At 38.3% G+C, this 18,311-nt stretch overlaps 1 protein-coding gene across 9 annotated transcripts in view; it reads left to right on the forward strand.

Moving 5' to 3' along the window:
* Positions 1 to 4,337: 4,337 nt before the first annotated feature.
* Positions 4,338 to 18,311, forward strand: part of LOC120431692 (eye-specific diacylglycerol kinase) — a 298,340-nt gene continuing 284,366 nt past the window's right edge. For all 9 annotated transcript variants that reach the window (XM_052706670.1, XM_039596964.2, XM_039596894.2 and 6 more), the window contains exons 1-2: positions 4,338 to 4,593; positions 7,793 to 8,156. The gene's annotated coding sequence lies outside the window, so the exon portion shown is untranslated. The remainder of the gene's footprint in view (positions 4,594 to 7,792; positions 8,157 to 18,311) is intronic.

Below are 18,311 nucleotides of genomic sequence, written 5' to 3' on the forward strand. Positions count from 1 at the left end.
CTGGTTCAGCCTCCTGTGATCAAAATTTAAGTTTACGTAAATTTTCCCATACAATCTGCAGAATGCTCCGGAATCGGTCCCAGAGTGGCCAAAGTGGTATTTTTTTTAGCATATAAACCTTCCTTGGACTTATACGAACCCAACGCAACAAAGAGCACCTCGATCCGACGTTCCATGTTGAATTGATTCGCGTTCGAACAAAACCGTCGAATTTTTTTTATATATATAGAAGATTTCGACGGTTTTGTTCGAACGCGAATCAGTTCAATACGGAGCGTCGGATCGAGGTGCTCTTTCTTGCGTTGGGTTCGTGTAAGCCCAAGGAAGGTTTATATGCTAACTAATTGACACTTTGGCCACTCTGGAATCGATTCCGGAGCATCGGCAAATTGTATGGAGAAAGTTACGTAAAATCAAATTTTGATTAAAGGAGGCTGAATAAGCAAAAAAGCAAAAAACGTCAACAAACGAAAAAAAAGGCAGAACGAAGTTTGTCGGGTAAGGCTTGTTTTACATAAAAGTCCCTTTGACACCAAATTTCTATCTCATCACCGTTTCATGCTGCAAATTATTGAAAAACACCTCTTTACACCGCATGTTCAAAAATGGAAGGGGTCGTACCGCCCCTCCGTCACGAGATTTAAAAAAAACGGACCTTGGATTCGTGATCAGGGACAAAAGTTACCCCTTAGGACAAAGTAAAACGCAAATCGAAGAGGGGTTGGGGCAACTTCTGTGTGAGTTGGTAGAAAATTACAAACTAATGATGCAAAATGGCTTCTTTGGGCATTCCAAAGGCACCAAAAAAGTTTCAGCCGGATTAAAAAATACAAAAAAAAATCTAATGGCCGAAATTTCAGAGAATTGCTCAGCTGGAAAAATAATTATAACAAATTTATGAAAATTATAAATAATTTATAACAAATTTATGAAAGAAATCGTTACCACAAGAAATGGCTCGATATTTTTACCGAACATTGAGATTTTTTGATCTCTAATCTAATCTAATCTTATCTAACAGAAACGCAGCCAGTCCGATGAAAGCATGCTGGAAAGTCTTGTGATAAGATTACGTCCCAAGCACTTTTCTTGTCATTATTAATAATTGCAGTACATCCGAGATCACCCGAAAAAGTATTACAAAAATTAAAAGGGGCCAGCCCTACTGCGTTGTGTTTACCGCAGAGAGGATTCTGAGAACGGATCACATTTCACAGAATCTACAGGGGAGGAAGGATGCGTGGACATACCGTACCAAACTCTCTGGTTACTGATTGCATTGGTGTTGTGTAGAGTGTATAAAGTGTAATAATAGTCATTTTATAACAATTCAATACATCATGTACTATTTAATAAATTACCTTTATACCCAGCTGAAAAGCTATAAAATAGTTTGTTATTAATTAAGACATAGCGGATATATATAGTAAAGTAGAGACTTGAGGCAGCTCTTTTTTAAAAAGAATATAAAAAAGACGATTAGACTTTATAGAGCGAAAGACTTAGTAGAAAATTCAAATGAGAATTTCGCTAGATGCTCAAGGAGAAGAAGATAAGAGTGAATGGAATATAGAAAGATCAGAAGAAAAAAAGACAGTGAAATTTTTGAATGCGAATTCTTAACAAAAGGATGAAAGCACTGCTCAGCTGATGCCTTTCCATTGGTGAAACATCTTGCAATGGTCTTGCAACTGTTGATGTACCCCCGTCGGTGACAGTTCTTGCAAAGGCGAATAGCGGATTTGCTCGAGTTCGAGCCCAGCTATCGAAAGATTGTTGAACCATTTTTCTTTCGTAAACGCAGAACAGCTTTGGATTCCGCTTTTCTCTAGATCGCCCAAGCTTACGACTGAGAACGAGCTAGCAAAAAACAAGAATTACAAAAATGGGATACAGGATTGCGCTGTCCCTGTACCCGGCGCACTGACAGCTGTGAGTGCCGTGAGTACCGTTGCGCATGGATGGTAGAATGAGTGACACAAGTAAACGGCGGTCGATCTGTCAATCTCTCACGTGGTAAACTCACAAACATCAAAAACCAACAGTGTGTGTGCTCAACATGGAGCGAACTCACCGCGAATTTGGGAACACCAGCACACCACCAGTCACGTCGTCAGCTTCGCGTGGCCGTCATCGTCGTACCAAAAAACATCAAAGCAACAACACGGTAACTCACACTCTCTCTCCCTTCACTCTAGGAGAAAGAAAAAATAGAAAAACGATGACTTTTCACACAAAACGGCAAAATTAAATCGCTTTTTGATCCAAAAAAACAGACAATTTTAACAAAACTTCACTGTCCCCTAGTAGCCCATACAACTATCTATAAGATAAACTACATATCCGACCCAAAAACATCCGAAAACAACACAAAACCGTCAAATTTATTCCCGGCGAAACAAAACGCGACCGATTCCAACATGGCTGTCGAACTCCAACATTGAGATTTTTTGATCTTTGCATTAATTTTTTGATGGTCTAACTATGATGTCTTAAGTCGTAAAAAAAGCAAAGCAATCCACTTTAACGACCCCCGGGTCTTTTGTGGGCTCTGTTGCAAGTTTCTGCTTATTTCTAGGCGTCCGAAGGTTATGTGTGGTGAGTCACCCAAAACCTCTTTTACGCTAATGGACCGACGTTTTACTTCCCCATCCGATAGAAGGCGTGATCAGGCAAATCTCGTCTCGAAAAATGCCACCGGGTCCGTCTGGGATTGAACCCAGGCCATACTGGGATTTAGAGGCAACCACGCTAACCACTAAACCACCGGACCCGGCAAAGGATGAATTTAAAAAAAAAATGTTACGTGTAATGTGTTCAGATGGTCTACTTTTTTCATACTTAGCAACAAGCAGTTAAACTTTGAGAATTTATGCATTTATTTGAACATAAAGTTCCCTTGATTTAAAGTAAAAAAAAACGTATTATGACAAACTTATCGCTTCAAATTATTATGTTCACTGCATCTCACTGAAGTAATTTCTTCGAAGGGGACTCCCTACACGGATAGGAATTCTGTGAGCAAATCCGGTAACTCTGTGTTGCCGAAATTGACAACATAGAAATGTTTAAAAAATCTTCAATTTTTTTTTTCGATTTTGATAACAATGTTGTCGATTTTGAAAACATTTAAAACGAAATTGAAATTTTTCTTAACGATTTTGGAAACATTTCAATGTTGCCAAATTCTACAACACAGATTTACCGGATTTGTCTACAGAATTTCTACCCGTGTAGGGTTCTAACACAGAAGTATGCCAAGACTACAAATCATTCTTACCTGTAATCAGTTCAAAATATTGTGAAAATTTCCCCCTTTCTAATCCTGCCCCAAGTCAATCCAGTCAACTCATCGCTCAAATCAGTCATTTTGATTGCTGCCACTTGGCAGCGCCCCGGTTCCCAAATCCACCCACTTGATAACCCATGTATAGTCATAAATCGGGAAATCTTTCCTGTTAAGGGCGCACCCCTCACCCTCCCACTGGGCCTTTTAACGCAACGTAACGCACAAAAATCGTGCGAACGCTTCCCATCCGTTCGCCTTCAGAACCGCTGTGCTGCTTTCTATCCAATTAACTCTTATTGCGGAAGATTATCTTTTTTTGTTGAGGATGATTTATGCTCATCTCAATCGGTGGGAGGACGAAGGTGCGGGCGGGGTTGATTACGGAAACGGGGGGGTTCTATAAAAAGAAATGATCCAAAGTTATGGGAAAAGGGCAACTCTGGCTGTACTGTTCGTTGATGAGGGTTGACAAATTCGACAGCAAGCTTTACTTTCAAAGTTTTTTTTTTTAATTTTTTTTCTTTTCTATATTATAATTTTCTTTTCTCGCAATTCAAGTATTTTTCAATACAATTCTTTGAATGTACTCAACACAATCTCAAATCTTATTGAAATCTCAATTAGTCAAAGGTTGAGAAAATTCACCTAAATTTCAACCGTTTTCTCAAAGTCACCCAACCTCACAGTCTCTGCGCAGTTGGGGATCGCAATTTGCCAACGTATTTCGTCACAACCTTCGGGTTCAAGATTCTCCTCTTCCTTCTTTTCCCCTGCACAGCAATTGGAGTGTTTTGTGTGGGAAAATTAATAAAGCAAAATCAACGGACGACGGAAAATATCAGCTTTCTCTTGTGTTTCGTTCCCACACTCTTCCACAAATCTCTTGTATTTTCCTAGTGCTCTTCCCAGAATGATGAAGTGAGTTGGCCTTTACCCCACCCTTCTCCTTCTTGGACCACCTGTGACCCCCTCCCCCTTCCCAGCATTTACGCAAATGATTATTTATTACCGCTAATGTTTTTCTTTTCTTCTCCCTCTCCTTCTCTAGGACAAACCAGAGTCCAGGTGTTGTCGTATTTCGGTGGCGGGAAGAAAAAATGGCCACCGAGCAGACTTACACCTGGTGGCAGCAGGGTGACAAAGATGATGACGATGTGAACTAAGTCATCTAATCGTGCGAGCTAGGAGTGTGACACACAGACGTCGGGGTGATGAAAAATTGAGGATGTTTGTGCTCCTCGAGGAAAAGGCAGTTTTGTGGAGCGAGCGTGAAGAGAGAGTGAGCTGTGTTTGGGGAATTAACGGTGAGTAGTCATTGTTATTTGTTTGAAAAAGGACAAATATTTGTCCAAGCTTTTGACAGCACTCCCTCCCTATTTAACGTATTCTTGAATGTTTGAGGAAAATAAATGTAAGAGCTTCATAATTTCATTGACAAAGCATTTTTATTCCATCTTCAACTACGTTGATACGTTTTCCACTTTTCGTGGAAAACAAATGACCAAAATTGATTTTGGTTTTTCAAATGGGCTTCAATCATATTTTTTGGCCCCAATAAGGCAATATTTCAATTTTCAATTCCAATCGTTTATACATCCAGCTGAGATATCCTTGAAGACTGAACCAATCGTTCTCAAACTTTGGGGAGTTGTTCAGGACCCCAAAAGGAACAGAAAAATTGCTGTGCTGGAAAATCGATTTTGTTATTACACTCTAATGGAGCAATTTGTGAAGGTTTGGTTAATATGTAATGCTGCTACTACGGGTACACACAAAAAATGCTATATGTCAGTAAAACCACCGGACTTAACTCCATGGAGTCCTTGGATGACCCAGGTAGTACCCATAAGTAACCAATAAGTACCATAGTCACTGAAGTAGTCTGGGTAGAATCCGTTGTCAAAATCTTAAAATTTCGACTTGTTTCGATTGTATGTTTGATTGAGGTAGTTTTTGTAAATATTGCTCGGTTTGTTCTAGAGGTCGTCTCGAGGTGCTCCGATTTGGATGAAACTTTCAGCGTTTGTTTGTCTATACATGAGATGAACTCATGCCAAATATGATCCCTCTACGACAAGGGGAAGTAGGGTAAAACGGGCTTTGAAGTTTGAGGTCCAAAAACATAAAAAATCTTCAAATTGCTCGCATTTCCGTAAAACTTCATCAATTCCAACTCTCTTAGATGCATTCGACAGGTCTTTTGAAGCACTTCAAAATGTGCCATAGACATCCAGGATTGGTTTGACTTTTTCTAATAGCTTTTGCAAATTACTGTTTGAAATGTATTTTTTTAAAACCTTAATATCTTTTTACAACAGGCTTCAACACCCATACTCCTTTAAGTCAAAAGTCAGGGAATTTCATGGACTATAAGCCTACGGTATTAACTTTTTGGCCAATCGCAGTTTTAGTTTTTGCCCTGTAGGCTTCTATAGCAGCAAAAATCTCAATTTTGTCATATTCGGAATCCTCGGAAAATTTCACGTTAGTTAGAAGTATTGGAGTTGAAAATTTTATTGGAAAAAATGCCATTTAGAATTAATTAAAATATTTTTCAACAATTTGTTGGATTAGGGGTAAAACAGGTTTTCGCCTACTTGATACAGCATTTCGACGCTGTCGTGCTATCTTGTCGCACCCGCCATTTCGACGTTCCGAGAAAAACGCGTTTTAATGTTTGACCTTGAATAAACAAAAACTAGAGCACGGAATGTAAACAATAACAAACACGTTTTGTTTGGCTGACCATTCTGTGCATTGTCCCGAAGTTTTGTTGAAGTTGGTTGCTGGAGTCCCGAGTTATAATTAAAAATGTTTGCGGTAGTCTAACTTGTACGTGCGTCAAACGCGTTTTGACCTCAATTTGGCCCAAAATGCACGTGCGACAAGTTAGCACGACGGTGGCGATTTGACATTATTGATCACAATTGAGACCAAAAAGTGCCGCTATGGAAGGGCCCATTTTACCACACTTCCCTTTGTCGTAGAGGGCTCATATTTGGCATGAATTCATAGCATGTATACACAAACAAACGCTGAAAGTTTCACATTTATTTGTTTTAAGCGATTTTTTCACAATGATCTTGGAGAATGTCTTATATTTTATGACTGCCTTTTTTCACAAAAGAAAGATTTACGGTTTGCTCTTTAAAAAAAAAAACATTACTCAGAAATTCTTGAAAAGTCGTGCACGGGTTAGGAATCGTCCCAGAACTCTTTTGATTATATTTTGGCCCGAAACCCGGAACTCTTAGCCTGAGAGCTCTTTTACGAAGTACTTGAGCGAAGTCTGTATCCGCTTTTAATACTTGTGCCTTCCATCATTGGAAAACCGCTCGTGAAATCCACAATTTTTATGTATCCGATTTGTAGTCGCGGGACAAAAATTCTTTTTTAAATTCACAACTTATGATTGGTAAAAGAGGTCAAAACTATTCTTCAGATGTAGTTTTTAGACTATTTTACAGATAACACTTTCAAATTCAAAGTATTCAGGTCAAGTCGTTAAATCGAAGCCCTAACGCCTGCGCATTTACGCATTTTACACTGCGCGTGAGAGTATATCTTCTGGCTTATTGTCATAGATCGACAAGGTGCTCTATCGATACATTTTTTTTAAGTAAATCATAGACTATAGCATTTAAGACTGATTACTAGGGTGTTTCAACCAAGACAAATAGTTCTCAGATCACGGCAAACCGAGGTTCCCCTTGTAGAGGATACCCATAGGGACTCTCATGCCAAATATCAGCCCATTTGGTTGAGAATTGGCCTGTCCCCAGCGAGTTGAAATTTACATGGAAATTACTATGGGATTTTTGTGCTTTTCGTTCAATCGATCCTATGGTCCAATGAACACATTCCAGAAGGAATTAGGGTTGTCCATTTTGTCCCCAAGGTGCGCATTGGATTAACGTCCGGTGTCTCCAGAATCAACAATTCACCCTTCAAAAGCATCGCATTTCCTACGTATGCTATGACGGCTTTGTGTAAATCACGACACCACATGTCATGTACATGATGATGATTTTTTTAGATTCCTTTTACCGATCTTTCGTGCGCGAGATAGGAGAGCCAAGCTCCCTTCGGATTTTTTCTCTTGTTGAACATCCAAAGATTTTCTTTTGATGATGATTATTCCATCTCTGATCCCAAGATCGCCAACTTAGCCAAAGTTGACCCAAAAAAAAAACAAAAAATTTCAAAGCATTGGCAAAGTCACATGGAACAAGTTAAATTGTTAACCCCAAGATTTTCTTTAATATAATATGTCTTACAAATACTTTTCAATGCACTTTGCATTTTGATGATTTAAAATGTTTTTTTTTTTTTTTTTTTTTGTTATCGAAGTTTTATATAACCAAGAATATGTATAACTGATGTAGGTTCCTTTTCATAAGAAAAGAAACAGTTTCGGCAGGATAAAGGGTCCTATACCAGAAAATAGAATAAATTAACTTCATTGAATTAATTGATTTATTCTTTTTCTTTTTTTTTTTGCAGAATCATAATGGACCATGAAAAAATATTGATTCGGCGATTGTGAAGAAAAAAAGCCAAAAGAAGAACCTTTCCAAAGGTAAAGCGAAATTAATTTAGTGTAGTGAAAAACTACGGTGACGATTTATCGCGGTGCATCGAAATCAAGTGCAAGATCGTGAAGTGGGGTAGTTTAGGGGTAGAAGAAAAAACAAGGAAAAAATACCATTGCTCAATCAAACGCGAAGTGAAAGCTCCGGCGGCTCCTCCGCTGTTGTACAACGAAGGCAGATCGATCCACCTAAAAGGCAGCAGCGATTGCACGGCTTCAGGGCGATGAAGGTTCGGTGGAAGGCCGTCTAAAATGTGCTTGGATCACTTGCTGAAGGTGAGTTGCTTTCTCTTTTCTAATTAGATTCTCTCAAGTAATTTCGTGACCAAAAATCTTCTAAATTATTCACAAACAATGCCGAATCCAATTACGCGTTGTCTCGTGAGCGTAAACTGGGCAGAAGAGGAGGTAATTTCGCGCCCCGATGAAATATTTAGCATAATGCATAAAACCGGCTGTTGAGTCAAATTTGTCTAGGAGAGCGAGTACAGTCTTGCGGCAATTATTCGGGAAGTTTGTTTTAATTACTCGCTTTTGTATTTGAGTTCAATTGTTGAAATTGTTGGATTACATTCACAATACCGTAAATTAAAAAAAAATAGTTTTTCAACTAGCTTTATAGCGACTTTATGTTGGAATTTTTTAAGTACTCTTCTCAAAACTAAATAATTTTCAAACTTCTTAAGATTAACTTGAACAAAAAAGTTTTCCAATTGCACCATCCTGTCCAAGCGACAATACCGCCTTAGTCGTCGTCATAAAATGCACTTGAGCTGCATTCCTCCGGGTGACGTGGGGGCTTGGGGCCCGGGAATCACGGGGTTTAAAATTTTAATTAAAATGCATAGAACCGTGCAAAATTTTAATTCGAGGCGCTCAACGGCTTCCAGGCTCGGGCGGGTTAGTGGACGACGATACCAACGAACAACAACAACGGAAAAACAAACGGCTTCAGGAGAACTACTTGCGAGCGATTTTGAGCGTTGAGCGAGTTGAGCGAGAAATGACAATAAGAAGTTCGGGGGTTGAATGGTAATGAAATCATGGAACTGTGTAATGCTTAAGTTTTTGTTTGGAATTAAGGTGACGGCGAGAATGGCAGGTTTTTCGGTCAGTTGAGGGTTGTTATGAGATCCGGATGATTTGGAAGAATTTACACAAGAGAATAAGTTTGCTCATGTGGCGTCGCAGTGTTCATCAAGCATTCATAGCATGCTAAGGAAAATTTGATGCTTTTCTGGGGAAAACCGTTGGTTCCGAAAACCCCGGATGTATTGCCGTTGAGCTCGATGGGGGTTGAACAAATCGACCTGGTCTCTTAGGGAAAGTTGTTCTCCAGACGATTCCGCTCATTTCTGGCCATCCTAGAAGTTTCAACATGTTTTCCCCAGGCCTGTAGGAGCGAATGAACGAAAATTCAAAATTTCCCATAGTAATTTCCATGTAAACTTGAACCCGCTTGAGACAAGCCAGTTTTCAACCAAATGAGCTGAAATTTGGCGTGAGAGTCCCTATGGGTATGCCCTACAAGGGGAACCACACCAGAACTTGATCTGAGAACTTTTCAAAATCCGTACCCACCCTAATAATCATGTTAGAAACAATTCTCTCATACATGAAAACTTTCGGAAAAATCGTTTACCATGTTCCCTGGGTATTTTTTTTAAGATCAGTTTTTTCAACAATTTCACCAAATCTGCTTAGAAAAATTGAAAATCTTGAAATTTCAAATAGCCTATACCAAAAAATGATGGTTTGTGGTCCAATAAACAAGTTAATGTATTGATTTGGATTTTTAAAGCCGATTTCGTGTTTTTTTGGGACATGCTTATGTTCACTCATGGTCACTATTTCTAAAAATCGAAAAAGTGCAAATATCTCGCTGAAGCCAAACTTGAAAACGGGGCGCTATATCTGCTAAAATCTGTTGAGAACTTTTCGTTTGCAAATTCAATTTTACATAAAAAAATAGGTAAAAAAAATTGTATGAAATTTAGATTTTTCCAAAAATCACTATTTTCTCAAAAATTCATAACTCGGCGGCAGATTTTTTGACCAAACTTTTCTATGGCTCAAAAGTTGGGAGAGAAATAGAGAGCACCAAGCTCAAAAACAAATAAAAAGTCTCGAAAATCAAAAAAATACTTTTTTGGGAAATAAAGATCTTGTAAAAAAAATGTTAATTAAAAAATTGTCAAAAAAAGTTATGTGCCTATATTTTCTGGTTTACTTAACAATACCTATAACTTTGACGAAGACACCATTGATCAGAAAATTCATTCAAAAGTTACAGATTTTACAGCTTTGGTATGTTCTACAAAGTTGTAGAGCATTAAATTTTCAATAAGAATCTCACTTTTGAGAATATTTGGATGGAAGTAGCGCACCGTGCAGACCAAACCGTAAGAAACTTGGGTTTTTCATACATTTTTTCGATTTTTCCCATACAAACTTCACCGACGAGTATCAATGGGTACATGATGACCGATTTTGCTCATATTTGGCCCAGTGTCCTAAAATAGCTCAAGGAACAATATTCAGCTTGTGGAGCAAGGTTTTGAGAAAAAGTCCCATATTCTGCCAATATTGTATAGAGACTTTTATGGGTGAACCAATGACACAAAATAGTTTATTTGGTTATAGAGAAGGCCCCCACAAGATATGAGCCAAATAAAAAAATACAAAAAAATAAAATGGTCGAAATTGTATCTTACAATTGGGTACGGTATGTCCACGCATTCTCCCTTCTCTGTTGATTTTGAAAAATGTGATCCGTTAACAGAATCCTCTCTTCGGTTTACAATTTGAATTGGACAGGCCGTTTTAATTTTAGTATTTTGCGAAAATGGGGTTTTTGCCAAATTTTCATAACATATTTTTTTTAAGAATTTGAAGAATTTTATAGTTTTGACAGAATTTTTTCAACACCTGAGCAGTTCTCTAGGATTTCGGTCATTCGATTTTTTTGTATTTTTTAATCCGACTGAAACTTTTTTGGTGCCTTCGGTATGCCCAAAGAAGCCATTTTGCATCATTAGTTTGTCCATATAACTTTCCATACAAATTTTGCAGCTGTCCATACAAAAAGGATGTATGAGAATTCAAAAATCTGTATCTTTTGAAGGAATTTTTTGATCGATTTGGTGTCAGGAGCGGCCGTGGCTGACTGGTCACGGTGTTCGCTTTGTAAGCGAATAGTCCTGGGTTCGATTCCCATCTGCTCCCAACGAGAAAGTATAGGAATTATAAATCTTGAAACTCTGAACATGAACGAAAAATCAAACTCGCTCGAGTCGGTGTTCGATCCCCCGTCCTTAGGATTGGTAAGCAAAAATGCTAACCACTAGGCCATCACGGCTTGGTGAGCTATGAATGGAATTAGGAATACTGTTACTATCAACTATATACGCGCTGGGTCCTTGTCCATTTGACAAGGGTTCGGAAGTTCTAAATAACGTTTGAACCCGATTGGTGCAAACGTTCTTCAGGGCGGGGCTTGTCGATAAAGCTGAAGTACCTCGCGCTCGGCTAGCCAGCGTAGAAATGGGTCACCGAAGCTCGGCAGAGCTAACACCTTCCAAATGCCTATGCGAGTTATTTGCATGTATAGAATGTAGATCTAAAAATACATGGAAACAACTCAATTTGTAAGAAGTGACCGCGTGGTCCCGTTTGGTTGGTTGCACACACACACACACACACATTTTTTGATCGATTTGGTGTCTTGGGCAAAGTTGTAGGACTGGATACGGACTACACTGGAAAAAAATGATAAACGGTAAAAAACATGGTGATTTTTTTACTTAACTTTTTATCACTAAAACTTGATTTGCAAAAAAAACACTGGTTTTATTTTTTTTAAATTTTTTTATATGTTTTAGAGGACATAACATGCCAACTTTTCAGAAATTTCCAGGTTGTGCAAAAAATCATTGACCGAGTTATGAATTTTTTAATCACTACTGATTTTTTCAAAAAATCGAAATATTGGTCGCAAAAATTTTTCAACATCATTTTTCGATGTAAAATCAAATTTGCAATCAAAAAGTACTTTAGTGAAATTTTGATAAAGTGCACCGATTTCAAGTTTAATCCATATTTAGGTGACTTTTTTGAAAATAGTCGCAGTTTTTCATTTTTTAAATTAGTGCCCATGTTTGCCCACCTTTGGAAAAAATATTTTTGAAAAGCTGAGAAAATTCTCTACATTTTGCTTCCTCGGACTTTGTTGATAGGACCTTTAAATGCTGAGATATTGCAATGCAAAGGTTTAAAAACAGGAAAATTGATGTTTTTTAAGTCTCACCCAAACAGCCCAACATTTTTCCATGTCTATATCTCAGCAACTAATATGAAAAAATTTGTGCAATTTTCCGATCTTTTCGAAAACAATATTTTCAAAAATTTTAAACCAAGACTATCATTTCAAAAAGGCCAAACGTTCAATATTACGCCCTTTTAAAATGTTAGTCTTGATTTGAAAATTTTAAAAATATAGTTTTCGAAAAGATCGGAAAATTTCACGAATGTTTCATGTATTAACATTGAAAATCGGACCATTAGTTGCTGAGATAACGACATTAAAAAATGGTGGGCTGTTTGGGTGAGACTTAGAAAACATCAATTTTCCTGTTTTTAAACCTTTGCATTGCAATATCTCAGCAACTAAAGGTCGTATCAACAAAGTCCGAAGAAGCAATATATAGAGAATTTTCTCAGCTTTTCAAAAATATTTTTTCCAAAAGTGTGCAAACATGTGCACTAATTTAAAAAAATTAAAAACTGCGACTATTTTGAAAAAAGTTACATAAAAATGGATTTAACTTGAAAACGATGCACTTTATCAAAATTTCACTAAAGTACTTTTTGATTGCAAATTCAATTTTACATCGAAAAATTAAGTTGAAAAATTTTTGCGACCAATATTTCGATTTTTTGAAAAAATCAGTATTGATTAAAAAATTCATAACTCGGTCAATGATTTTTTGCACAATCTGGAAATTTCTGAAAAGTTGGCATTTTATGTCCTCTAAAACATATCGAATAATAAAAAAAAAATAAAAAATTGTGTTTTTTTGCTAATCAAGTTTTAGTGATAAAAAGTTAAGTAAAAAAATCACCATGTTTTTTACCGTTTATCATTTTTTTCCAGTGTAGTCCGTATCCAGTCCTACAACTTTGCCCAAGACACCAAATCGATCAAAAAATTCCTTCAAAAGATACAGATTTTTGAATTTTCGTACATCATTTTTGTATGGACAGCTGCCAAATTTGTATGGAAAATTATATGGACAAACTAATGATGCAAAATGGCTTCTTTGGGCATACCGAAGGCACCAAAAAAGTTTCAGTCGGATTAAAAAATACAAAAATTAAAATTAATGAAAAAAGACCGATTCCGTGGAGAACTGCTCACCTTCAAAGATTTGAAAAACAGTGATTCCAAGTCAAACCAGCAGGATTCAGATCAAAAGTGCTTCGATTTTGCTCACGCAGAAAAATATTTTGTACGATCAGCCTGTACGAGGAGAGCATGAGCATGAGCATGAGAGACCACCCATGGTTGCCCCTCCGTTGCTGAACAGAACCGTAATATCCTTTCAGCACTACTGATCATAGGCTTCGACGATTCCGTGGTGTTTCTCTTATCAACAGCATGTATGAATGCGCTGAAAAGATAAAACACCATGATTGCCAAAACAAGATCAGTTGCGAATAGGTAACAGTCATTGGCCACCAACGGCGCCCGCCATGTCAGTTTGTAGATCTCGATTTTAAGGGACGGGAATGTTAGTTAGCGCAGGTTGCTACTAGGGCAGCTGATTTACTCTGTGCTTACACCCCACGAGCGCCAGGAACCTGAAAACTTGTTAGTAGGATAGGGTGTTTGGTCAGGATTCATCATAGAAGATGATGATGCGACCCAAAATCATAGTGTTTTTTGAAAGGTATTATATTTTATTCTCAAGGCAAACAATCGGATGCTGCGGATGAGACATTTCCCGTTTAACTGTTGTTAAATTTTTAATGAAATGGTTTAATCTTAGACAGCCGGCTGTGGAAAGATAGAACCAAAATCATTTGTAATTAATAAATGAGAATTAAACAGTGTAATTTTTAACTTGAGATGATTTTACGAGTTTTAAATGATTGATGTTTAGTGAGATACTGATTAACGGTGTGAACGACGAGTCACGATGTTTATTGAGCTGAAATGGTACGACGACGAATGCGAAAAATCTTGCGACCTGTCGGAAAGGCATCGCAATTCGGACTTACCAAGAGCATTTACCGCAAATCATAACAAAAAAAAATATTCTCCATCCCGACCGACGCGTTACTCCTATTAACTTCTATTGGCTTTGCGTGTTTGTAATGATATTAACGTGTTATTAAAACACAAAAACCTAGACGAACTCAACCGGCGTCGTGCCTTCCGATCCACGATGATAAAGGAAGGTCTGATAGCTAGTGAGTAAAGAAACGAAAAAAAAAAAAAATCTCGAGCAATTGTGCAAAGTAACCGCGAGGCCCCGCTGGCCGGAATCGACTTGAATTTATTTATTTATTTCACCCTGTTGAAACACACACACATACACACACACACACACACGCACACACACACACACACACACACACACACACACACATTCTAATCAAGCGTGTCAACTGACATAATTCACTTGATATCGCAATTCTCACTCTCTCAAATGACTCTCGCAAATCAGAACACATTCATTCACTACAGTCACTCTCACTTTCATAAATACATCAAACAACATAGAACGTGCTCACCCGAGTCCAGCACAAAGGTTGTCCGGTGTCATCGAACAGTTTTTCTTTCCTTCTGGGGCAAATCTGAAGCCGAATTTGATCCGCTTTCGATGCAGTTTTCCATTCACTATTTTCTTTTGTATACAATTAAAATTTCGCGGACCGTAATTCCAGCTTCTGCTCTAGAAAGAAGAGCTATGGCAGCCACTTCAAAAAACGAAAAAAAACTTTTACCAGCTGAAAATTAAAAAAAACACAGCAGTGAGTGGAGCACGTCGCACACTCTTAAATTATATTGTTTTTCTTCTGGAACTTGATCACGCCACTGTCTATTTAAATTTTTCTGGAATCTTCATTTTCAGGTACGTTAGAATTTCACCATAATTGCATATTTTCACTGATCGGAACTACCATGGCAAAACTTATTTCGTTGAGAAAAAACAGCAATCAAAACAAAAGTTCTTTTGGAAAACAACTCAGCAAACTGTCAACCGGGAAGCATTCATGAACGACCTAACGCTATCCCATGCAACGAAATTGACGTTTGATAACCAGGAACGAGTGGAAATGAAACTATGGTGTGGATGCGAGGCTCAACAAGAAGAAAAAACAAGAAAAAGAAGAAGGCACGCAAAATGAAAAGCCTAGAAATTTCACTAAAACTAGAAATTATCACTTGAAATCCATCGGTATGGCTTAGAACAAGCTCCACTCTTCAATTTAAGTACAAACTCGATAGGAATTAACAAATAATACAAGCTAAAATCACTTTATCTTTGGAGCGTTTCTAACACTTTTCTACACGTTACCACAGACTCAACAGCAGTTTTCATTTTGTACGATCAGCCTGTACGAGGATTGATTAAACAAAATTTTTATTGAATATAATCCACGCCGATTTTGCGTTGAAACAAACCTTGACTTTCTCAATTCCACAAGAATCATTTGTTGTTTTGAAAAAGTTGCTTTGACGTTTAGCGTTGATTCAACAATAATCTTGATTTTCAAATCAACAAAATCGCCTTAGTTTACGGCCTTGAACATTATTTTTTGAGGAATTTCTTTTTCTCATCAAACATCCTGAGAAAAATAAACGTCTACAGCAGATGTTGTTGGAAAATTCCCGCTTTCCACCGAAGGGTCATTGCCCGACCGTTCCGAATTTCCCAGGAAACCCGATACTTTGCGATAATGGACCGGACCCAAAATTGTCCGAAAATCACCGCTCACCATCAGCAGCAGTGCCGACGCCGCTTCAAAAGCTTTCCATCGAAACTTGAACTACTGTACGCAGTGAGTGCGAGGGGGTGACTGGTCCATTTTTTGGCTTATTTCATAAAGCTTCCTTTTATTCCGTAACGCTAAATTTAAGACAATGTTCCTTTTTCGAAAAAGGGTCCAAAATGGGTACAAACCAGGTCCAAAAAGCGCACACAGCATTTGTTGTTTGTAATTTGGGCTCACTCACTTTACGCAATTTTTTGTGTGTGTCGGCGTCGTTCCGATCGTTGGCCGGACACACTCGGTTCGGTTTCGATGAAGGGCTGTCATGGAAAATACCAGGCCGTTGACAGAGAGTTGGGACGGAGGACGGAGGACGGAAGAGGACTATTCATTTCAGATCCTTTTTTTTGCGTACGTGTTTGTGTGTTTGCTATTGACTCATTTTACCCCGTTACTGGCACCAAACTATCCGGGCCAATACGAGGTTGAGAGTAAAGGGGTTGTCCATAAATTACGTTTTTTTTTGTGATTTAAAAAAAATACAAAATGGTTTGAAATTTAAACAAATAATGATAAAAAAATCAAAATAACAAAAAAAATTTCTACGTAATCACCGGTCAACCCCCATCGCAATCTCTGTGCTGTGCGTGTCGCCGTTGATGACGCCGATGATGATGGTGAGAAGTGCCCCCGTGCTTTTTGGGATCATGTCTCGTCTACGGGGAGGTTGGTGATGTGAAAATTTCGATAGACCCTTTCAGCATGGCAGCAGCAGTGGATGATGTTGATGGCATACAGTCAATTTTGGGGCGACAACCCCTCCACTAGATCAATACAACGCGTCCGGCTTGCTTGACGTGGCGCATACTTTCTTTTTTCAATGGAACCTCCCCACACGGATTGATTTCAATCGATAGTATACAGCGATTTTTTTTTCGGGGACGTTGAATTGGGAAAATTGAGTTGAGAGGTGCTTTAAGCCGTTTGCAGCATTCTAGGCGTAGGACACTTGTACCACATGTTCAGAAGTGGAGGTTTTATCGTATGTAATGCGATCGTTTCTTTTTGCGTTACGCAGAAGTTTTGTGCCCGGCTAAGTGTTACACGTGTAATTGTGAGCTTAGATTTCGTTGGAGAAATAATGGCGAAATGCGTGGAAATTTGTCTGGTCTTATAAGCGGCAGAAATCGTCCATAATGTTTCGAGGCATTGATCATGGTTCATTAGGGTGAAATCGAGTTATATGGGAATAAGCATAACTTTTTTTCGTGACGGCTTTCGCGGCACGCTCCCTCCAACTGTTCCAGACTAATATTTTAGCGTGGCGTATCTCCATGTTTTTCAAGAAAATGATTTCAGAATGCTTATTTTGTCGTTTTAAACGAGGAGGGCGACATCTATATCTCACTACAGGCAGCTCGCCCGCAGCCATCACAAGCTGTCAACTACGGCACCAGATCAATAGGGGGCTGTCAATTACGGCGCTACAACAAAAGAACAGCTGTTCATTACGGAACCAAAACAAAGCAATTGCGCTATTGGCCAATGACGTCATTTAAAGTTGTACTTTTATCACATGAAACGTATAACTTAAATACTGTGAAATTTGAAAGTAATTCAGAATTTATGATATAAAAGATAACAAAAATAAATAAAAAAAATCTTCGGATTTTACTGTGCGCAATTTGCGATATTATCTCAACCCCCTAGATGGCTGCCTTTAGCATCCCCCTGTTTCAAACCGAAACTAGGCAAAACAGTTGTGTCCAATTTTGTGGTGCATTGTTCACGATTTTTCCTCCGTGTACTCAAGGAACCTATTGTCTTTGGATTTTTTTTTCTTTGTTGGTCATTCTCCGCGAATTCACGCAGCAGCTGCCCCGATTGCCTTGAAACTTTGAACTCTTAGAGATAATTTTAGTCTCTGATCACCAGCGATGGAAGAATCATCATCAATAGAAAATCTTTGAACGTTCATCAAGAGAAAAAAAAAACCGAAAGGAACATGGCTCTCCTCTCTCGCGCACGCCATATCGGTAAAAAGAATCTAAAAAAATCCTCATCTTGATTTCTCGGCAGAACATCTTTTTTGCTACTACACTTGTAAGTGTAACGTCACACGTCAAAAAATGACCTGTCACTATTAGTAGATGGAAAATATGTGTAAACAAAGCGAAATAAATAATTTTAAGGGGTGCTAACAAGGAAATTCACAAAAAATCATCAACAGATTGATTTTTTTGGAGAAGTTCGGGAGCGATTTGCTTTTGCGTGATTTGCCTCCTCTCTCATTCGCGGGTGAAGAAAGCTCGCAAGCGAAAATGATTTGTTCGCGATTATGCCATCCTTGCTGATCACTAATCCGAGGTCCATTTTTTTGATACCTCGTGACGGTGTTGCGGTACGACCCTTTCGTTTTTCTGGATTTTTACT

This window comes from Culex pipiens, chromosome 1 (genome assembly GCF_016801865.2).
Source record: "Culex pipiens pallens isolate TS chromosome 1, TS_CPP_V2, whole genome shotgun sequence".
NCBI classification, from domain to species: Eukaryota; Metazoa; Arthropoda; class Insecta; order Diptera; family Culicidae; genus Culex; species Culex pipiens.